At 45.0% G+C, this 22,526-nt stretch overlaps 1 pseudogene; it reads right to left on the bottom strand.

The window, feature by feature from the left end:
• The window catches only part of LOC121562674, a 47,732-nt pseudogene that overhangs the window by 15,772 nt on the left and 9,434 nt on the right, over nucleotides 1-22,526 (bottom strand).

Genomic DNA, 22,526 nt, shown 5'->3' with positions numbered 1-22,526 from the left:
GGTATAGATATATATATACAGTACTAACGTTAGCGATGCATGTCTCTATGGTCTGAATGGTAGATAGAGAGAGAGATAGAGGTATATATATATATATATACAGTACTAACGTTAGCGATGCATGTCTCTATGGTCTGAATGGTAGATAGAGAGAGAGATAGAGGTATATATATATATACAGTACTAACGTTAGCGATGCATGTCTCTATGGTCTGAATGGTAGAGAGAGATAGAGGTATATATATATATATATATATACAGTACTAACGTTAGCGATGCATGTCTCTATGGTCTGAATGGTAGATAGAGAGAGAGATAGAGGTATATATATATATATACAGTACTAACGTTAGCGATGCATGTCTCTATGGTCTGAATGGTAGATAGAGAGAGAGATAGAGGTATATATATATATACAGTACTAACGTTAGCGATGCATGTCTCTATGGTCTGAATGGTAGAGAGAGAGAGAGATAGAGGTATATATATATATATATATACAGTACTAACGTTAGCGATGCATGTCTCTATGGTCTGAATGGTAGATAGAGAGAGAGATAGAGGTATATATATATATATATACAGTACTAACGTTAGCGATGCATGTCTCTATGGTCTGAATGGTAGAGAGAGAGAGAGATAGAGGTATATATATATATACAGTACTAACGTTAGCGATGCATGTCTCTATGGTCTGAATGGTAGATAGAGAGAGAGATAGAGGTATATATATATATATATATACAGTACTAACGTTAGCGATGCATGTCTCTATGGTCTGAATGGTAGAGAGAGAGAGAGATAGAGGTATATATATATATACAGTACTAACGTTAGCGATGCATGTCTCTATGGTCTGAATGGTAGAGAGAGAGAGATAGGAGGTATATATATATATACAGTACTAACGTTAGCGATGCATGTCTCTATGGTCTGAATGGTAGAGAGAGAGAGATAGAGGTATATATATATATACAGTACTAACGTTAGCGATGCATGTCTCTATGGTCTGAATGGTAGAGAGAGAGAGATAGAGGTATATATATATATACAGTACTAACGTTAGCGATGCATGTCTCTATGGTCTGAATGGTAGATAGAGAGAGAGATAGAGGTATATATATATATATATATATACAGTACTAACGTTAGCGATGCATGTCTCTATGGTCTGAATGGTAGAGAGAGAGAGAGATAGAGGTATATATATATATACAGTACTAACGTTAGCGATGCATGTCTCTATGGTCTGAATGGTAGAGAGAGAGAGAGATAGAGGTATATATATATATACAGTACTAACGTTAGCGATGCATGTCTCTATGGTCTGAATGGTAGAGAGAGAGAGATAGAGGTATATATATATATATATATACAGTACTAACGTTAGCGATGCATGTCTCTATGGTCTGAATGGTAGAGAGAGAGAGAGATAGAGGTATATATATATATAGTACTAACGTTAGCGATGCATGTCTCTATGGTCTGAATGGTAGAGAGAGAGATAGAGGTATATATATATATATATACAGTACTAACGTTAGCGATGCATGTCTCTATGGTCTGAATGGTAGAGAGAGAGAGAGATAGAGGTATATATATATATACAGTACTAACGTTAGCGATGCATGTCTCTATGGTCTGAATGGTAGAGAGAGAGAGAGATAGAGGTATATATATATATAGTACTAACGTTAGCGATGCATGTCTCTATGGTCTGAATGGTAGAGAGAGAGAGATAGAGGTATATATATATATACAGTACTAACGTTAGCGATGCATGTCTCTATGGTCTGAATGGTAGAGAGAGAGAGAGATAGAGGTATATATATATATACAGTACTAACGTTAGCGATGCATGTCTCTATGGTCTGAATGGTAGAGAGAGAGAGAGATAGAGGTATATATATATATACAGTACTAACGTTAGCGATGCATGTCTCTATGGTCTGAATGGTAGAGAGAGAGAGAGATAGAGGTATATATATATATACAGTACTAACGTTAGCGATGCATGTCTCTATGGTCTGAATGGTAGAGAGAGAGAGATAGAGGTATATATATATATACAGTACTAACGTTAGCGATGCATGTCTCTATGGTCTGAATGGTAGAGAGAGAGAGATAGAGGTATATATATATATATATACAGTACTAACGTTAGCGATGCATGTCTCTATGGTCTGAATGGTAGAGAGAGAGAGAGATAGAGGTATATATATATATAGTACTAACGTTAGCGATGCATGTCTCTATGGTCTGAATGGTAGAGAGAGAGATAGAGGTATATATATATATATATATACAGTACTAACGTTAGCGATGCATGTCTCTATGGTCTGAATGGTAGAGAGAGAGAGAGATAGAGGTATATATATATATACAGTACTAACGTTAGCGATGCATGTCTCTATGGTCTGAATGGTAGAGAGAGAGAGAGATAGAGGTATATATATATATAGTACTAACGTTAGCGATGCATGTCTCTATGGTCTGAATGGTAGAGAGAGAGAGAGATAGAGGTATATATATATATAGTACTAACGTTAGCGATGCATGTCTCTATGGTCTGAATGGTAGAGAGAGAGAGAGATAGAGGTATATATATATACAGTACTAACGTTAGCGATGCATGTCTCTATGGTCTGCACGGTCCTCTTCAGCAGGGTCTTGGCCAAGTCGTACGCCTGCTTATTCAGGTTCTGGACAGGAGAAGAGAGGGTTAAACATCAACAGGGAGGGGTGTGTTTTGCCTTGTGGACAGGTATGAGGTTGATCAGTATGGTGTGTTACCTTGTAGACAGGTATGAGGTTGATCAGTATGGTGTGTTACCTTGTGGACAGGTATGAGGTTGATCAGTATGGTGTGTTACATTGTGGACAGGTATGAGGTTGATCAGTATGGTGTGTTACATTGTGGACAGGTATGAGGTTGATCAGTATGGTGTGTTACGTTGTGAGCAGGTATGAGGTTGATCAGTATGGTGTGTTACATTGTGAGCAGGTATGAGGTTGATCAGTATGGTGTGTTTTGCCTTGTGAGCAGGTATGAGGTTGATCAGTATGGTGTGTTACATTGTGGACAGGTATGAGGTTGATCAGTATGGTGTGTTACATTGTGGACAGGTATGAGGTTGATCAGTATGGTGTGTTACCTGTGGACAGGTATGAGGTTGATCAGTATGGTGTGTTACATTGTGGACAGGTATGAGGTTGATCAGTATGGTGTGTTTTGCCTTGTGGACAGGTATGAGGTTGATCAGTATGGTGTGTTACATTGTGGACAGGTATGAGGTTGATCAGTATGGTGTGTTACCTTGTGAGCAGGTATGAGGTTGATCAGTATGGTGTGTTACCTTGTGAGCAGGTATGAGGTTGATCAGTATGGTGTGTTACCTTGTGAGCAGGTATGAGGTTGATCAGTATGGTGTGTTTTGCCTTGTGGACAGGTATGAGGTTGATCAGTATGGTGTGTTACGTTGTGGACAGGTACGAGGTTGATCAGTATGGTGCGTTACCTTGTGAGCAGGTATGAGGTTGATCAGTATGGTGCGTTACCTTGTGAGCAGGTATGATGTTGATCAGTATGGTGTGTTACCTTGTGAGCAGGTATGAGGTTGATCAGTATGGTGCGTTACCTTGGGAGCAGGTACGAGGTTGATCAGTATGGTGCGTTACCTTGTGAGCAGGTACGAGGTTGATCAGTATGGTGTGTTACCTTGTGGACAGGTATGAGGTTGATCAGTATGGTGTGTTACATTGTGGACAGGTACGAGGTTGATCAGTATGGTGTGTTACCTTGTGAGCAGGTATGAGGTTGATCAGTATGGTGTGTTACCTTGTGAGCAGGTATGAGGTTGATCAGTATGGTGCTTTACCTTGTGAGCAGGTATGAGGTTGATCAGTATGGTGTGTTACCTTGTGAGCAGGTATGAGGGTTGATCAGTATGGTGTGTTACCTTGTGAGCAGGTATGAGGTTGATCAGTATGGTGTGTTTTGCCTTGTGGACAGGTATGAGGTTGATCAGTATGGTGTGTTACGTTGTGGACAGGTACGAGGTTGATCAGTATGGTGCGTTACCTTGTGAGCAGGTATGAGGTTGATCAGTATGGTGTGTTACCTTGTGAGCAGGTATGAGGTTGATCAGTATGGTGTGTTACCTTGTGAGCAGGTATGAGGTTGATCAGTATGGTGCGTTACCTTGGGAGCAGGTACGAGGTTGATCAGTATGGTGCGTTACCTTGGGAGCAGGTACGAGGTTGATCAGTATGGTGCGTTACCTTGTGAGCAGGTATGAGGTTGATCAGTATGGTGTGTTACCTTGTGGACAGGTATGAGGTTGATCAGTATGGTGTGTTACATTGTGAGCAGGTACGAGGTTGATCAGTATGGTGCTTTACCTTGTGAGCAGGTATGAGGTTGATCAGTATGGTGTGTTACCTTGTGAGCAGGTATGAGGTTGATCAGTATGGTGCTTTACCTTGTGAGCAGGTATGAGGTTGATCAGTATGGTGTGTTACCTTGTAGACAGGTACGAGGTTGATCAGTATGGTGTGTTACCTTGTGAGCAGGTATGAGGTTGATCAGTATGGTGTGTTACCTTGTGAGCAGGTATGAGGTTGATCAGTATGGTGTGTTACCTTGTGAGCAGGTATGAGGTTGATCAGTATGGTGCGTTACCTTGTAGACAGGTATGAGGTTGATCAGTATGGTGTGTTACCTTGTGAGCAGGTATGAGGTTGATCAGTATGGTGTGTTACCTTGTGAGCAGGTATGAGGTTGATCAGTATGGTGTGTTACCTTGTGGACAGGTATGAGGTTGATCAGTATGGTGCGTTACCTTGTGAGCAGGTATGAGGTTGATCAGTATGGTGTGTTACCTTGTGAGCAGGTATGAGGTTGATCAGTATGGTGTGTTACCTTGTGGACAGGTATGAGGTTGATCAGTATGGTGTGTTACCTTGTGAGCAGGTATGAGGTTGATCAGTATGGTGTGTTACCTTGTGAGCAGGTATGAGGTTGATCAGTATGGTGTGTTACCTTGTGAGCAGGTATGAGGTTGATCAGTATGGTGTGTTTTGCCTTGTGAGCAGGTATGAGGTTGATCAGTATGGTGTGTTACATTGTGGACAGGTATGAGGTTGATCAGTATGGTGTGTTACATTGTGGACAGGTATGAGGTTGATCAGTATGGTGTGTTACCTTGTGGACAGGTATGAGGTTGATCAGTATGGTGTGTTACATTGTGGACAGGTATGAGGTTGATCAGTATGGTGTGTTTTGCCTTGTGGACAGGTATGAGGTTGATCAGTATGGTGTGTTACATTGTGGACAGGTATGAGGTTGATCAGTATGGTGTGTTACCTTGTGAGCAGGTATGAGGTTGATCAGTATGGTGTGTTACCTTGTGAGCAGGTATGAGGTTGATCAGTATGGTGTGTTACCTTGTGAGCAGGTATGAGGTTGATCAGTATGGTGTGTTTTGCCTTGTGGACAGGTATGAGGTTGATCAGTATGGTGTGTTACGTTGTGGACAGGTACGAGGTTGATCAGTATGGTGCGTTACCTTGTGAGCAGGTATGAGGTTGATCAGTATGGTGTGTTACCTTGTGAGCAGGTATGAGGTTGATCAGTATGGTGCGTTACCTTGGGAGCAGGTACGAGGTTGATCAGTATGGTGCGTTACCTTGTGAGCAGGTATGAGGTTGATCAGTATGGTGTGTTACCTTGTGGACAGGTATGAGGTTGATCAGTATGGTGTGTTACATTGTGGACAGGTACGAGGTTGATCAGTATGGTGTGTTACCTTGTGAGCAGGTATGAGGTTGATCAGTATGGTGTGTTACCTTGTGAGCAGGTATGAGGTTGATCAGTATGGTGCTTTACCTTGTGAGCAGGTATGAGGTTGATCAGTATGGTGTGTTACCTTGTGAGCAGGTATGAGGTTGATCAGTATGGTGTGTTACCTTGTGAGCAGGTATGAGGTTGATCAGTATGGTGTGTTTTGCCTTGTGGACAGGTATGAGGTTGATCAGTATGGTGTGTTACGTTGTGGACAGGTACGAGGTTGATCAGTATGGTGCGTTACCTTGTGAGCAGGTATGAGGTTGATCAGTATGGTGTGTTACCTTGTGAGCAGGTATGAGGTTGATCAGTATGGTGTGTTACCTTGTGAGCAGGTATGAGGTTGATCAGTATGGTGCGTTACCTTGGGAGCAGGTACGAGGTTGATCAGTATGGTGCGTTACCTTGTGAGCAGGTATGAGGTTGATCAGTATGGTGTGTTACCTTGTGGACAGGTATGAGGTTGATCAGTATGGTGTGTTACATTGTGGACAGGTACGAGGTTGATCAGTATGGTGTGTTACCTTGTGAGCAGGTATGAGGTTGATCAGTATGGTGCGTTACCTTGTGAGCAGGTATGAGGTTGATCAGTATGGTGCTTTACCTTGTGAGCAGGTATGAGGTTGATCAGTATGGTGTGTTACCTTGTGAGCAGGTATGAGGTTGATCAGTATGGTGCTTTACCTTGTGAGCAGGTATGAGGTTGATCAGTATGGTGTGTTACCTTGTAGACAGGTACGAGGTTGATCAGTATGGTGTGTTACCTTGTGAGCAGGTATGAGGTTGATCAGTATGGTGTGTTACCTTGTGAGCAGGTATGAGGTTGATCAGTATGGTGTGTTACCTTGTGAGCAGGTATGAGGTTGATCAGTATGGTGCGTTACCTTGTAGACAGGTATGAGGTTGATCAGTATGGTGTGTTACCTTGTGAGCAGGTATGAGGTTGATCAGTATGGTGTGTTACCTTGTGAGCAGGTATGAGGTTGATCAGTATGGTGTGTTACCTTGTGGACAGGTATGAGGTTGATCAGTATGGTGCGTTACCTTGTGAGCAGGTATGAGGTTGATCAGTATGGTGTGTTACCTTGTGAGCAGGTATGAGGTTGATCAGTATGGTGTGTTACCTTGTGGACAGGTATGAGGTTGATCAGTATGGTGTGTTACCTTGTGAGCAGGTATGAGGTTGATCAGTATGGTGTGTTACCTTGTGAGCAGGTATGAGGTTGATCAGTATGGTGTGTTACCTTGTGAGCAGGTATGAGGTTGATCAGTATGGTGTGTTACCTTGTGAGCAGGTATGAGGTTGATCAGTATGGTGTGTTACCTTGTGAGCAGGTATGAGGTTGATCAGTATGGTGTGTTACCTTGTGGACAGGTATGAGGTTGATCAGTATGGTGTGTTACGTTGTGGACAGGTACGAGGTTGATCAGTATGGTGTGTTACCTTGTGAGCAGGTATGAGGTTGATCAGTATGGTGTGTTACCTTGTGGACAGGTATGAGGTTGATCAGTATGGTGTGTTACCTTGTGAGCAGGTATGAGGTTGATCAGTATGGTGTGTTACCTTGTGAGCAGGTATGAGGTTGATCAGTATGGTGTGTTACCTTGTGAGCAGGTATGAGGTTGATCAGTATGGTGCGTTACCTTGTGAGCAGGTATGAGGTTGATCAGTATGGTGTGTTACCTTGTGAGCAGGTATGAGGTTGATCAGTATGGTGTGTTACCTTGTGAGCAGGTATGAGGTTGATCAGTATGGTGTGTTACCTGTGAGCAGGTATGAGGTTGATCAGTATGGTGTGTTACCTTGTGAGCAGGTATGAGGGTTGATCAGTATGGTGTGTTACCTTGTGAGCAGGTATGAGGTTGATCAGTATGGTGTGTTACCTTGTGAGCAGGTATGAGGTTGATCAGTATGGTGTGTTACCTTGTGAGCAGGTATGAGGTTGATCAGTATGGTGCTTTACCTTGTGAGCAGGTATGAGGTTGATCAGTATGGTGTCCAGTAGTTCCTGTGTGACTCCGTCTCCCTCCATTATAATAGAACTCATCAGATCCAACATGTGCATCTGGACCTTCTGATTGTGACTGTTACTGTAGGAGGGAGAGAGAGAGAGGTTAGAGAGAGAGAGAGAGAGAGAGAGAGGAGAGAAGAGAGAGGAGAGAGAGAGAGGAGAGAGGAGAGAGAGAGAGAGAGAGAGAGAGAGAGAGAGAGAGAGAGAGAGAGAGAGAGAGAGAGAGAGCGAGAGAGAGAGAGGATGAGAGAGAAAGAAAGAGGGAGAGATTGGAGAGAGAGAGGTTGAGGAGAGAGGGGAGAGAGGATGAGAGAGAGTTTGGCGAGAGAAAGAGGTTGGAGAGTGAGAGAGAGGATGGAGAGAGAGAGGATGGAGAGTGAGATGTTGGAGAGAGAGGGTATTCAATAAGTGGTTTTGTTTGTGATGTGTGTGTGAAAGAAACAGACATAATTGTTTTCTGAGAGAGGAACTTGATAAGGTTTATACTACTACTGTACCATATCTGTCAAACCTAGTGTTGTCTCCATGCTCCTCCCAAGGGCTTCCATTCTCTGTCTCTGGCTGCCCTCTCAGTCTGACAGACTGGGGTCTCTGTAAGCATCTACTAGCCTGACTGACTACCATTCAGAACACGTCCTGGATCAACCTCTGTGCTGCTATATGGAGTCACACAGGCATCTGCCCATGGAGAGACCAACCGTCTTTACGGGAGGAGGGAGACCCAACCGTCTTTACGGGAGGAGGGAGACCCAACCGTCTTTACGGGAGGAGGGAGACCCAACCGTCTTTACGGGAGGAGGGAGACCCAACCGTCTTTACGGGAGGAGGGAGACCCAACCGTCTTTACGGGAGGAGGGGAGACCCAACCGTCTTTACGGGAGGAGGGAGACCCAACCGTCTTTACGGGAGGAGGAGGGGAGACCCAACCGTCTTTACGGGAGGAGGAGGGAGACCCAACCGTCTTTACGGGAGGAGGAGGGAGACCCAACCGTCTTTACGGGAGGAGGAGGGAGACCCAACCGTCTTTACGGGAGGAGGGAGACCCACCGTCTTTACGGGAGGAGGGGAGACCCAACCGTCTTTACGGGAGGAGGGGAGACCCAACCGTCTTTACGGGAGGAGGGAGACCCAACCGTCTTTACGGGAGGAGGGAGACCCAACCGTCTTTACGGGAGGAGGGAGACCCAACCGTCTTTACGGGAGGAGGAGGGAGACCAACCGTCTTTACGGGAGGAGGGAGACCCAACCGTCTTTACGGGAGGAGGAGGGAGACCCAACCGTCTTTACGGGAGGAGGAGGGAGACCAACCGTCTTTACGGGAGGAGGGAGACCCACCGTCTTTACAGGAGGAGGGAGACCCACCGTCTTTACGGGAGGAGGGAGACCCAACCGTCTTTACGGGAGGAGGGAGACCCAACCGTCTTTACGGGAGGAGGGAGACCCAACCGTCTTTACGGGAGGAGGAAGACCCAACCGTCTTTACGGGAGGAGGAAGACCCAACCGTCTTTACGGGAGGAGGGAGACCCAACCGTCTTTACGGGAGGAGGGAGACCCAACCGTCTTTACGGGAGGAGGGAGACCCAACCGTCTTTACGGGAGGAGGGAGACCCAACCGTCTTTACGGGAGGAGGAGGGGAGACCCACGTCTTTACGGGAGGAGGGAGACCAACCGTCTTTACGGGAGGAGGGGAGACCCAACCGTCTTTACGGGAGGAGGGAGACCCAACCGTCTTTACGGGAGGAGGGAGACCCAACCGTCTTTACGGGAGGAGGGAGACCCACCGTCTTTACGGGAGGAGGGAGACCCAACCGTCTTTACGGGAGGAGGGAGACCCACCGTCTTTACGGGAGGAGGGAGACCCAACCGTCTTTACGGGAGGAGGAGGGAGACCCAACCGTCTTTACGGGAGGAGGGGAGACCCAAACCGTCTTTACGGGAGGAGGGGAGACCCACCGTCTTTACGGGAGGAGGGAGACCCACCGTCTTTACGGGAGGAGGGAGACCCAACCGTCTTTACGGGAGGAGGAGGGAGACCCAACCGTCTTTACGGGAGGAGGGAGACCCAACCGTCTTTACGGGAGGAGGGAGACCCACCGTCTTTACGGGAGGAGGGAGACCCACCGTCTTTACGGGAGGAGGGGAGACCCAACCGTCTTTACGGGAGGAGGGAGACCCAACCGTCTTTACGGGAGGAGGAGGGAGACCCAACCGTCTTTACGGGAGGAGGGGAGACCCAACCGTCTTTACGGGAGGAGGGAGACCCACCGTCTTTACGGGAGGAGGAGGGAGACCCACCGTCTTTACGGGAGGAGGGAGACCCCACCGTCTTTACGGGAGGAGGGAGACCCACCGTCTTTACGGGAGGAGGGAGACCCCACCGTCTTTACGGGAGGAGGGAGACCCCACCGTCTTTACGGGAGGAGGGAGACCCAACCGTCTTTACGGGAGGAGGGAGACCCAACCGTCTTTACGGGAGGAGGGGAGCCCCACCGTCTTTACGGGAGGAGGGAGACCCAACCGTCTTTACGGGAGGAGGGGAGACCCACCGTCTTTACGGGAGGAGGGAGACCCAACCGTCTTTACGGGAGGAGGGAGACCCAACCGTCTTTACGGGAGGAGGAGGGAGACCCAACCGTCTTTACGGGAGGAGGGAGACCCAACCGTCTTTACGGGAGGAGGGAGACCCACCGTCTTTACGGGAGGAGGAGGGAGACCCACCGTCTTTACGGGAGGAGGGAGACCCCACCGTCTTTACGGGAGGAGGGAGACCCACCGTCTTTACGGGAGGAGGGAGACCCCACCGTCTTTACGGGAGGAGGGAGACCCCACCGTCTTTACGGGAGGAGGGAGACCCAACCGTCTTTACGGGAGGAGGGAGACCCAACCGTCTTTACGGGAGGAGGGAGACCCACCGTCTTTACGGGAGGAGGGAGACCCAAACCGTCTTTACGGGAGGAGGGAGACCCACCGTCTTTACGGGAGGAGGGAGACCCAACCGTCTTTACGGGAGGAGGAGGGAGACCCACCGTCTTTACGGGAGGAGGGAGACCCACCGTCTTTACGGGAGGAGGGAGACCCAACCGTCTTTACGGGAGGAGGAGGGAGACCCAACCGTCTTTACGGGAGGAGGGAGACCCAACCGTCTTTACGGGAGGAGGGAGACCCACCGTCTTTACGGGAGGAGGGAGACCCAACCGTCTTGACAGGAGAAAGATGATGCCAGTTGTGGAGAGTTCTCAGAGCTACGGCTGCATCAAGCCCAGGACCTACAGTGACCCAGTGTGTGGAACTGGACTGAGGCAGTCTGACAGCTCAGCCCTCAGAGGACACTGGATGAGTGGGAAATGGACCAGACCAACACTATGGAGGTGTGAGTGGAGCAGGAGGAGGAGGAGGGAGAATGCACCCAGGACCAGACCAGCGTGGTCTGTGGTGGAGAGCGTTCTGCTGAGGTAGAGGAGACAGCCAGACAAGGAAACTCTGGAGGACATCCTACTGTGGCCTGACAGAGGCTATTCCTCCTAGGACCCATCACTCTGTCTGGCTACTCTTCCTCTGTCAGTGAGGATCACAGGTTCCCATAACAGTGGTTCACAAACTGTGGGGCGGGGCAGGAGTCCAGGTGGGTCACCGGATGACATTTTTGTTGTGCATTGTTGTTACAAATAAAATGTCATTATTACTCAAGTCAAATTTGGTAACGTTGGTCACAACACGCTGAAATGTACATTCAGTTAAATGTTTATAAATATTATTGGCCAGGTTATGTTTTATCAACCCCTCAACCCTGATGGTGGGTCGCTTCTATAAAGACAGGCTGTCTCACGTGCCAGCTTGACGGAACACAGCCAGAGACAGGGTGTTCTCTATAAAGACAAGGCTGTCTCACGTGCCAGCTTGACGGAACACAGCCAGAGACAGGGTGTTCTCTATAAAGACAAGGCTGTCTCACGTGCCAGCTTGATGTAACACAGCCAGAGACAGGGTGTTCTCTATAAAGACAGGCTGTCTCACGTGCCAGCTTGATGGAACACAGCCAGAGACAGGGTGTTCTCTATAAAGACAAGGCTGTCTCACGTGCCAGCTTGATGGAACACGGCCAGAGACAGGGTGTTCTCTATAAAGACAGGCTGTCTCACATGCCAGCTTGATGGGACACAGCCAGAGACAGGTGTTCTCTATAAAGACAGGCTGTCTCACGTGCCAGCTTAATGGAACACAGCCAGAGACAGGTGTTCTCTATAAAGACAAGGCTGTCTCACGTGCCAGCTTGATGGAACACAGCCAGAGACAGGTGTTCTCTATAAAGACAGGCTGTCTCACGTGCCAGCTTGACGGAACACAGCCAGAGACAGGTGTTCTCTATAAAGACAAGGCTGTCTCACGTGCCAGCTTGATGGAACACAGCCAGAGACAGGGTGTCCTCTATAAAGACAGGCCGTCTCACGTGCCAGCTTGACGGAACACAGCCAGAGACAGGTGTTCTCTATAAAGACAAGGCTGTCTCACGTGCCAGCTTGATGGAACACAGCCAGAGACAGGTGTTCTCTATAAAGACAGGCTGTCTCACGTGCCAGCTTGATGGAACACAGCCAGAGACAGGTGTTCTCTATAAAGACAAGGCTGTCTCACGTGCCAGCTTGACGGAACACAGCCAGAGACAGGTGTTCTCTATAAAGACAGGCTGTCTCACGTGCCAGCTTGACGGAACACAGCCAGAGACAGGTGTTCTCTATAAAGACAAGGCTGTCTCACGTGCCAGCTTGATGGAACACAGCCAGAGACAGGTGTTCTCTATAAAGACAGGCTGTCTCACATGCCAGCTTGATGGAACAAAGCCAGAGACAGGTGTTCTCTATAAAGACAGGCTGTCTCACGTACCAGCTTGAGGAACACAGCCAGAGACAGGTGTTCTCTATAAAGACAAGGCTGTCTCACATGCCAGCTTGATGGAACACAGCCAGAGACAGGTGTTCTCTATAAAGACAAGGCTGTCTCACGTGCCAGCTTGATGGAACACAGCCAGAGACAGGTGTTCTCTATAAAGACAGGCTGTCTCACGTGCCAGCTTGATGGAACACAGCCAGAGACAGGTGTTCTCTATAAAGACAAGGCTGTCTCACGTGCCAGCTTGATGGAACACAGCCAGAGACAGGGTGTTCTCTATAAAGACAAGGCTGTCTCACGTGCCAGCTTGATGGAACACAGCCAGAGACAGGTGTTCTCTATAAAGACAGGCTGTCTCACGTGCCAGCTTGATGGAACACAGCCAGAGACAGGTGTTGTCTATAAAGACAGGCTGTCTCACATGCCAGCTTGATGGAACAAAGCCAGAGACAGGTGTTCTCTATAAAAGACAAGGCTGTCTCACGTGCCAGCTTGATGGAACACAGCCAGAGACAGGTGTTCTCTATAAAGACAAGGCTGTCTCACATGCCAGCTTGATGGAACACAGCGAGCGAGAGCATGAGAGAGAGAGAGAGATTCTTACTTGATGACAGAGAAGAGTGTCTTGAAGAGCTGGATGAAGATTTCGTTGCAGTCCTCCAGCTCAAAGCAGATGTTGTATCGACTTTACCCACGCCAAGTTCTACAAACAGCCAGGAGACAGACAAGGTTAAAGGACGGACGTTCAGGACAGTGCTTCAAACAAACCCTCCCCCTCTGGAGTCGTCCGGACCTCTGACCTCCAACCAGGTAGAAATATCTGTTAAACTGCGGGCTCTTGGGAAAGATCTCAATTGCATACTCCTCGCTTCTCAACTCCTTCTCGAAACCCATTGGACGAGAAAGCCGGACGCCCCTCTGACCTTCTTCTCCAATAGGGTTTGAGAAGGAGACGAGGAGAGAGGACGCGAGGAGTCGGTTATTGAGATCCTTCCTTGGAGTCCTCCAGCCTCTGACCTCTGACCTCCCCTTCAGCCGTCTAACCCGGTTGTAGCTAGTTACTAAAGCCACAAAGTCACATTTGGCTAGATTGTAAAACGTCATGAATGTGTAAAGTTAGCAGTGTGGTTAAGGTTAGGGTTAGGCATAAGGTTAGCAGTGTGGTTAAGGTTAGGGTTAGGCATAAGGTTAGCGGTGTGGTTAAGGTTAAGGTTAGGCATAAGGTTAGCAGTGTGGTTAAGGTTAAGGTTAGGCATAAGGTTATCAGTGTGGTTAAGGTTAGGGTTAGGCATAAGGTTAGCAGTGTGGTTAAGGTTAAGGTTAGGCATAAGGTTAGCAGTGTGGTTAAGGTTAGGGTTAGGCATAAGGTTAGCAGTGTGGTTAAGGTTAGGGTTAGGCATAAGGTTAGCAGTGTGGTTTGGGTTAGGCATAAGGTTAGCAGTGTGGTTAAGGTTAGGGTTAGGCATAAGGTTAGCAGTGTGGTTAAGGTTAGGCATAAGGTTAGCAGTGTGGTTAAGGTTAGGCATAAGGTTAGCAGTGTGGTTAAGGTTAAGGTTAGGCATAAGGTTAGCAGTGTGGTTAAGGTTAGGGTTAGGCATAAGGTTAGCAGTGTGGTTAAGGTAAGGCATAAGGTTAGCAGTGTGGTTAAGGTTAGGGTTAGGCATAAGGTTAGCAGTGTGGTTAAGGTTAGGGTTAGGCATAAGGTTAGCAGTGTGGTTAAGGTTAGGGTTAGGCATAAGGTTAGCAGTGTGGTTAATGTTAGGGTTAGGCATAAGGTTAGAAGTGTGGTTAAGGTTAGGGGTAGGTATAAGGTTAGCAGTGTGGTTAAGGTTAGGGTTAGGCATAAGGTTAGCAGTGTGGTTAGGGTTAGGCATAAGGTTAGCAGTGTGGTTTGGGTTAGGCATAAGGTTAGCAGTGTGGTTAAGGTTAGGCATAAGGTTAGCAGTGTGGTTAAGGTTAGGGTTAGGCATAAGGTTAGCAGTGTGGTTAAGGTTAGGCATAAGGTTAGCAGTGTGGTTAAGGTTAAGGTTAGGCATAAGGTTAGCAGTGTGGTTTGGGTTAGGCATAAGGTTAGCAGTGTGGTTAAGGTTAGGGTTAGGCATAAGGTTAGCAGTGTGGTTAAGGTTAGGGTTAGGCATAAGGTTAGCAGTGTGGTTAAGGTTAGGGTTAGGCATAAGGTTAGCAGTGTGGTTAAGGTTAGGGTTAGGCATAAGGTTAGCAGTGTGGTTAAGGTTAGGGGTAGGTATAAGGTTAGCAGTGTGGTTAAGGTTAGGGTTAGGCATAAGGTTAGCAGTGTGGTTAGGGTTAGGCATAAGGTTAGCAGTGTGGTTTGGGTTAGGCATAAGGTTAGCAGTGTGGTTAAGGTTAAGGTTAGGCATAAGGTTAGCAGTGTGGTTAAGGTTAGGGTTAGGCATAAGGTTAGCAGTGTGGTTAAGGTAAGGCATAAGGTTAGCAGTGTGGTTAAGGTTAGGGTTAGGCATAAGGTTAGCAGTGTGGTTAAGGTTAGGGTTAGGCATAAGGTTAGCAGTGTGGTTAAGGTTAGGGTTAGGCATAAGGTTAGCAGTGTGGTTAAGGTTAGGGTTAGGCATAAGGTTAGCAGTGTGGTTAAGGTTAGGTTTAAAATAACATTTTAAGAAGATACATTTAAGAAATAGGCGGGGTTTAACCATAATTATGACTTTGTGGCTGTGATAGCTAGTGACGACCGTCTAACCCCATAACCCCCCTGATTCCTCACCTCCAGCAGGTAGAAGTATCCCCATAACCCCCCCTGTTTCCTCACCTCCAGCAGGTAGAAGTATCCCCATAACCCCCCTGATTCCTCACCTCCAGCAGGTAGAAGTATCCCCATAACCCCCCTAAATTCCTCACCTCCAGCAGGTAGAAGTATCCCCATAACCCCCCTGATTCCTCACCTCCAGCAGGTAGAAGTATCCCCATAACCCCCCTGTTTCCTCACCTCCAGCAGGTAGAAGTATCCCCATAACCCCCTGATTCCTCACCTCCAGCAGGTAGAAGTATCCCCCATAACCCCCCTAAATTCCTCACCTCCAGCAGGTAGAAGTATCCCCATAACCCCCCTAAATTCCTCACCTCCAGCAGGTAGAAGTATCCCCATAACCCCCCTGATTCCTCACCTCCAGCAGGTAGAAGTATCCCCATAACCCCCCTGATTCCTCACCTCCAGCGGGTAGAAGTATCCCCATAACCCCCTGATTCCACACCTCCAGCAGGTAGAAGTATCCCCATAACCCCCCTGATTCCTCACCTCCAGCAGGTAGAAGTATCCCCATAACCCCCCTGATTCCTCACCTCCAGCAGGTAGAAGTATCCCCATAACCCCCTGATTCCTCACCTCCAGCGGGTAGAAGTATCCCCATAACCCCCCTGATTCCTCACCTCCAGCAGGTAGAAGTATCCCCATAACCCCCCTGATTCCTCACCTCCAGCGGGTAGAAGTATCCCCATAACCCCCCTGATTCCTCACCTCCAGCAGGTAGAAGTATCCCCATAACCCCCCTGATTCCTCACCTCCAGCAGGTAGAAGTATCCCCATAACCCCCCTGATTCCTCACCTCCAGCGGGTAGAAGTATCCCCATAACCCCCCTGATTCCTCACCTCCAGCAGGTAGAAGTATCTATTGAACTGCGGGCTCTTGGTGTCCTCCAGCCCTTTCAGCTGTCTGGTGATGAAGAGGAAGATGTCCTGAAGAGGAGGAAGGTCAAAAAAAGGGTTCAGCGTGTAAAAAAATCAGGTCTTGGGGGGTTCCACATTCGGGTTACGGTTGTATAAAAGGTTAGTTCCCCGAGATCAGGTTAGACGGGAGGTTATAACGGCGTTACCTTGAGTTTGTCGTGTGAGGTGTAGGGCGCCTCGGGGGCGTAGATCCTGAAGATGTCGGCCAGGCAGCAGGCCACCAGGAGACGCACGTCCTTGTTGGGGTTCCTCAGGAAGAACTCCGAGGCCAGGTGGAGAGCCAGGTTGAGATACTGTTGTTTCTCCTCCTCGCTGTCCTGGTCCATGTCCATGTAGGTTTTCACTACCATCTACAGAGAGAGAGAGATGATTGGTTAAGGTCTGGTCCATGTAGGTCTTCACTACCATCTAGAGAGAGAGAGAGAGATGATTGGTTAAGGTCTGGTCCATGTAGGTTTTCACTACCATCTACAGAGAGAGAGAGAGAGATGATTGGTTAAGGTCTGGTCCATGTAGATCTTCACTACCATCTAGAGAGAGAGAGAGAGATGATTGGTTAAGGTCTGGTCCATGTAGATCTTCACTACCATCTACAGAGAGAGAGAGATATGATTGGTTAAGGTCTGGTCCATGTAGATCTTCACTACCATCTACAGAGAGAGAGAGAGATGATTGGTTAAGGTCTGGTCCATGTAGATCTTCACTACCATCTAGAGAGAGAGAGAGAGATGATTGGTTAAGGTCTGGTCCATGTAGATCTTCACTACCATCTACAGAGAGAGAGATGATTGGTTAAGGTCTGGTCCATGTAGATCTTCACTACCATCTACAGAGAGAGAGATGATTGGTTAAGGTCTGGTCCATGTAAGCCTTCACTACCATCTACAGAGAGATGATTGATTAGTTGGTTATTGATTGATTAAGCTCTAGTCCATGTCCATATAGGTTAGGGTTGGTTGGTATCTAGATTTCTATACACAAGGACCGCTATTTAAAAATAATAATAATTATCCAGGAGGGGATTGAATGTCTCTGCTGGAACCAAGAATCTTGATCTTGACATCTAGCCACTTAGCTACTAGCAAGTTAGCAAACCAGATGCATAGCTGGAGCCCAGAGCTGGATATCATTTATTTGACACATCTTAGATTTGTTTTTGTTTTTTTAAAGTCTCTCTCTATGGTAGTGAAGACCTACTGTATATTAGGCTTGGGCGATATACCGTATCCCGGGGTATTTCCAAATACCGATGGAAAGTTGTACCGTCGGTATTTCCAAATACCCCGGGATATACGGTATATCGCACAAGCCTAATCGAGAGAGAGAAAGTGATTGATTTGATGATTGTGTTCTGGTCCATACGACTCCAACACAATCTGATAAAGTGATTGGTGGATAATGCTTATTCTTCTTTAAAAAAAGGTGCAATATGCAGAAATCGCGCCGCCATTTCCCGGTGGCTAAAATTCTAATCGTTTGCCTAATTTAAGTTTGTGACAAAACAAGCGTAGAGAATCACTGCACCATCTAAACCGCTGTGAAATATATTTTCAATACCCAAAAAGTATTGTATTTTCAGCTGTTCGAAGCTGGTGAACAAAACCAAAAGTAAAAAAGACAAAAACTTAACTGAAATGGCGAACATAGAACAGATCTACCGCTACGTAAAACTTCCTTCAATGAGAATGACAGATCTATAACTTACATTTCTATGGGAATTTGGTCAAGTCGCCCAAAAAGTTAAAACTCAACTCCATTAGTACAATCTGTAGCCTAAGCACTGGACACTACATACAGTCAAGCAGAGTGAGTTAGCTTGACAGTTAAAAACCAGCTTCCATTACTAATGTATCATTGGAATAAAACCAGCTTCCATTACTAATGTATCATTGGAATAAAACCAGCTTCCATTACTAATGTATCATTGGTATAAAACCAGCTTCCATTACTAATGTATCATTGGAATAAAACCAGCTTCCATTACTAATGTATCATTGGAATAAAACCAGCTTCCATTACTAATGTATCATTGGAATAAAACCAGCTTCCATTACTAATGTATCATTGGAATAAAACCAGCTTCCATTACCAATGTATCATTGGAATAAAACCAGCTTCCATTACTAATGTATCATTGGAATAAAACCAGCTTCCATTACCAATGTATCATTGGAATAAAACCAGCTTCCATTACTAATGTATCATTGGAATAAAACCAGCTTCCATTACTAATGTATCATTGGAATAAAACCAGCTTCCATTACTAATGTATCATTGGAATAAAACCAGCTTCCATTACTAATGTATCATTGGAATAAAACCAGCTTCCATTACTAATGTATCATTGGAATAAAACCAGCTTCCATTACTAATGTATCATTGGAATAAAACCAGCTTCCATTACTAATGTATCATTGGAATAAAACCAGCTTCCATTACTAATGTATCATTGGAATAAAACCAGCTTCCATTACTAATGTATCATTGGAATAAAACCAGCTTCCATTACTAATGTATCATTGGAATAAAACCAGCTTCCATTACTAATGTATCATTGGAATAAAACCAGCTTCCATTACTAATGTATCATTGGAATAAAACCAGCTTCCATTACTAATGTATCATTGGAATAAAACCAGCTTCCATTACCAATGTATCATTGGAATAAAACCAGCTTCCATTACCAATGTATCATTGGAATAAAACCAGCTTCCATTACTAATGTATCATTGGAATAAAACCAGCTTCCATTACTAATGTATCATTGGAATAAAACCAGCTTCCATTACTAATGTATCATTGGAATAAAACCAGCTTCCATTACTAATGTATCATTGGAATAAAACCAGCTTCCATTACTAATGTATCATTGGAATAAAACCAGCTTCCATTACTAATGTATCATTGGAATAAAACCAGCTTCCATTACTAATGTATCATTGGAATAAAACCAGCTTCCATTACTAATGTATCATTGGAATAAAACCAGCTTCCATTACTAATGTATCATTGGAATAAAACCAGCTTCCATTACTAATGTATCATTGGAATAAAACCAGCTTCCATTACTAATGTATCATTGGAATAAAACCAGCTTCCATTACTAATGTATCATTGGAATAAAACCAGCTTCCATTACTAATGTATCATTGGAGATAAAACCAGCTTCCATTACTAATGTATCATTGGAATAAAACCAGCTTCCATTACCAATGTATCATTGGAATAAAACCAGCTTCCATTACTAATGTATCATTGGAATAAAACCAGCTTCCATTACTAATGTATCATTGGAATAAAACCAGCTTCCATTACCAATGTATCATTGGAATAAAACCAGCTTCCATTACTAATGTATCATTGGAATAAAACCAGCTTCCATTACTAATGTATCATTGGAATAAAACCAGCTTCCATTACTAATGTATCATTGGAATAAAACCAGCTTCCATTACTAATGTATCATTGGAATAAAACCAGCTTCCATTACTAATGTATCATTGGAATAAAACCAGCTTCCATTACTAATGTATCATTGGAATAAAACCAGCTTCCATTACTAATGTATCATTGGAATAAAACCAGCTTCCATTACTAATGTATCATTGGAATAAAACCAGCTTCCATTACTAATGTATCATTGGAATAAAACCAGCTTCCATTACTAATGTATCATTGGAATAAAACCAGCTTCCATTACTAATGTATCATTGGAATAAAACCAGCTTCCATTACTAATGTATCATTGGAATAAAACCAGCTTCCATTACTAATGTATCATTGGAATAAAACCAGCTTCCATTACTAATGTATCATTGGAATAAAACCAGCTTCCATTACCAATGTATCATTGGAATAAAACCAGCTTCCATTACTAATGTATCATTGGAATAAAACCAGCTTCCATTACTAATGTATCATTGGAATAAAACCAGCTTCCATTACTAATGTATCATTGGAATAAAACCAGCTTCCATTACTAATGTATCATTGGAATAAAAACCAGCTTCCATTACTAATGTATCATTGGAATAAAACCAGCTTCCATTACCAATGTATCATTGGAATAAAACCAGCTTCCATTACCAATGTATCATTGGAATAAAACCAGCTTCCATTACTAATGTATCATTGGAATAAAACCAGCTTCCATTACTAATGTATCATTGGAATAAAACCAGCTTCCATTACTAATGTATCATTGGAATAAAACCAGCTTCCATTACTAATGTATCATTGGAATAAAACCAGCTTCCATTACTAATGTATCATTGGAATAAAACCAGCTTCCATTACTAATGTATCATTGGAATAAAACCAGCTTCCATTACTAATGTATCATTGGAATAAAACCAGCTTCCATTACTAATGTATCATTGGAATAAAACCAGCTTCCATTACTAATGTATCATTGGAATAAAACCAGCTTCCATTACTAATGTATCATTGGAATAAAACCAGCTTCCATTACTAATGTATCATTGGAATAAAACCAGCTTCCATTACCAATGTATCATTGGAATAAAACCAGCTTCCATTACTAATGTATCATTGGAATAAAACCAGCTTCCATTACTAATGTATCATTGGAATAAAACCAGCTTCCATTACTAATGTATCATTGGTATAAAACCAGCTTCCATTACTAATGTATCATTGGAATAAAACCAGCTTCCATTACTAATGTATCATTGGAATAAAACCAGCTTCCATTACTAATGTATCATTGGAATAAAACCAGCTTCCATTACTAATGTATCATTGGAATAAAACCAGCTTCCATTACTAATGTATCATTGGAATAAAACCAGCTTCCATTACTAATGTATCATTGGAATAAAACCAGCTTCCATTACTAATGTATCATTGGAAGAGTACTAGAGGAAGGATAACATCAACCATTTTAAGAGCTGTAAAACTCTCATTCTCTCTCCCACTCAACAGAGAAAGAGACGCAACTCCACTCAAAACAACCCCCTCTAGCACTAGGACCCAGCAGACACCACCACCTCAAGTGTGTGGGTTGCCAGGCAACCAGGAGCAGCAATCCAAGCTGCAGGCAGAGTTGGGGGGGGGGATGGGTTCTGAAACAGGCAGGCTGCAGAGGAGACAAGTCCCTCTGCTTCTCCCTCGCTCTCGCTCTCTGGCTCAATCTACCGGGGAAAAAAAGCCTCCACCAGAAACTGTGAAATCTTTCTACACCAGCGCTGGACTGGGGACTCATACTGCATGTAACTGACCTGATTCGGCCCATGTATGAAAAAATAATAATGTATGCGCTCACTAACTGTAAGTCGCTCTGGATAAGAGCGTCTGCTAAAATGACTAAAAATGTAAATGTGGTTTTGTTTATGAGAATAGCTGAGCTGGCTGGCGAAAGGGAACGGCTGGTTTTTTATCTATTTATGCAAAACCTGATACCCAAATACACCGTGATCCTCTGTAGCTCAGCTGGTAGAGCACGGCGCTTGTAACGCCAGGGTAGTGGGTTCAATCCCCGGGACCACCCCATACGTAAAAAAGGTATGAACACATAGACTGTAAGTCGCTTTGGATAAAAGCGTCTGCTAAATGGCATATTACATTTACAAAAAAAAAAAAACATTGTAAAGTGGTTATCCCACTGTCTATAAGGTGAATGCACCTATTTGTAAGTCGCTCTGGATAAAGCGTCTGCTAAATGGCATATTACATTCTGCTGTTTGAGCACATTTCTTTCTCTTCCGCGAACCCCTTCACAGCAGTCTGGATACTACTATCTAAAGCAGTTTAAAATGTCAGAAAAATAAAGGCTTTCCTTCTCCAAAATGTTAATCTTCCGTACCTGCATTCTTATAACAATATCAAGTCAAAAGCTATCCCTGAACTTCACAGCCGCTCAGAAACCAGGTTCCACTAACTCCAGACGGCCACTGGTGGCTCAGGGCCAGACCAGTATCGCTGTACTACTTAGCATCGTGGCAAGGAAACAAAACACACGAAGCGGCATCAACTTCTTTAGGAAAACAGCCCTAATGTTCGGAAACACACATCATTAGGTTGTTGTCATCCAGAGTCACATGTATTCATTTTCTAAGCTATAG

Source organism: Coregonus clupeaformis, unplaced genomic scaffold (genome assembly GCF_020615455.1).
Source record: "Coregonus clupeaformis isolate EN_2021a unplaced genomic scaffold, ASM2061545v1 scaf2617, whole genome shotgun sequence".
NCBI lineage: Eukaryota > Metazoa > Chordata > Actinopteri > Salmoniformes > Salmonidae > Coregonus > Coregonus clupeaformis.
Note: the sequence above shows the minus strand (reverse complement) of the source record. Positions and strands in the feature narration are given on the sequence as shown.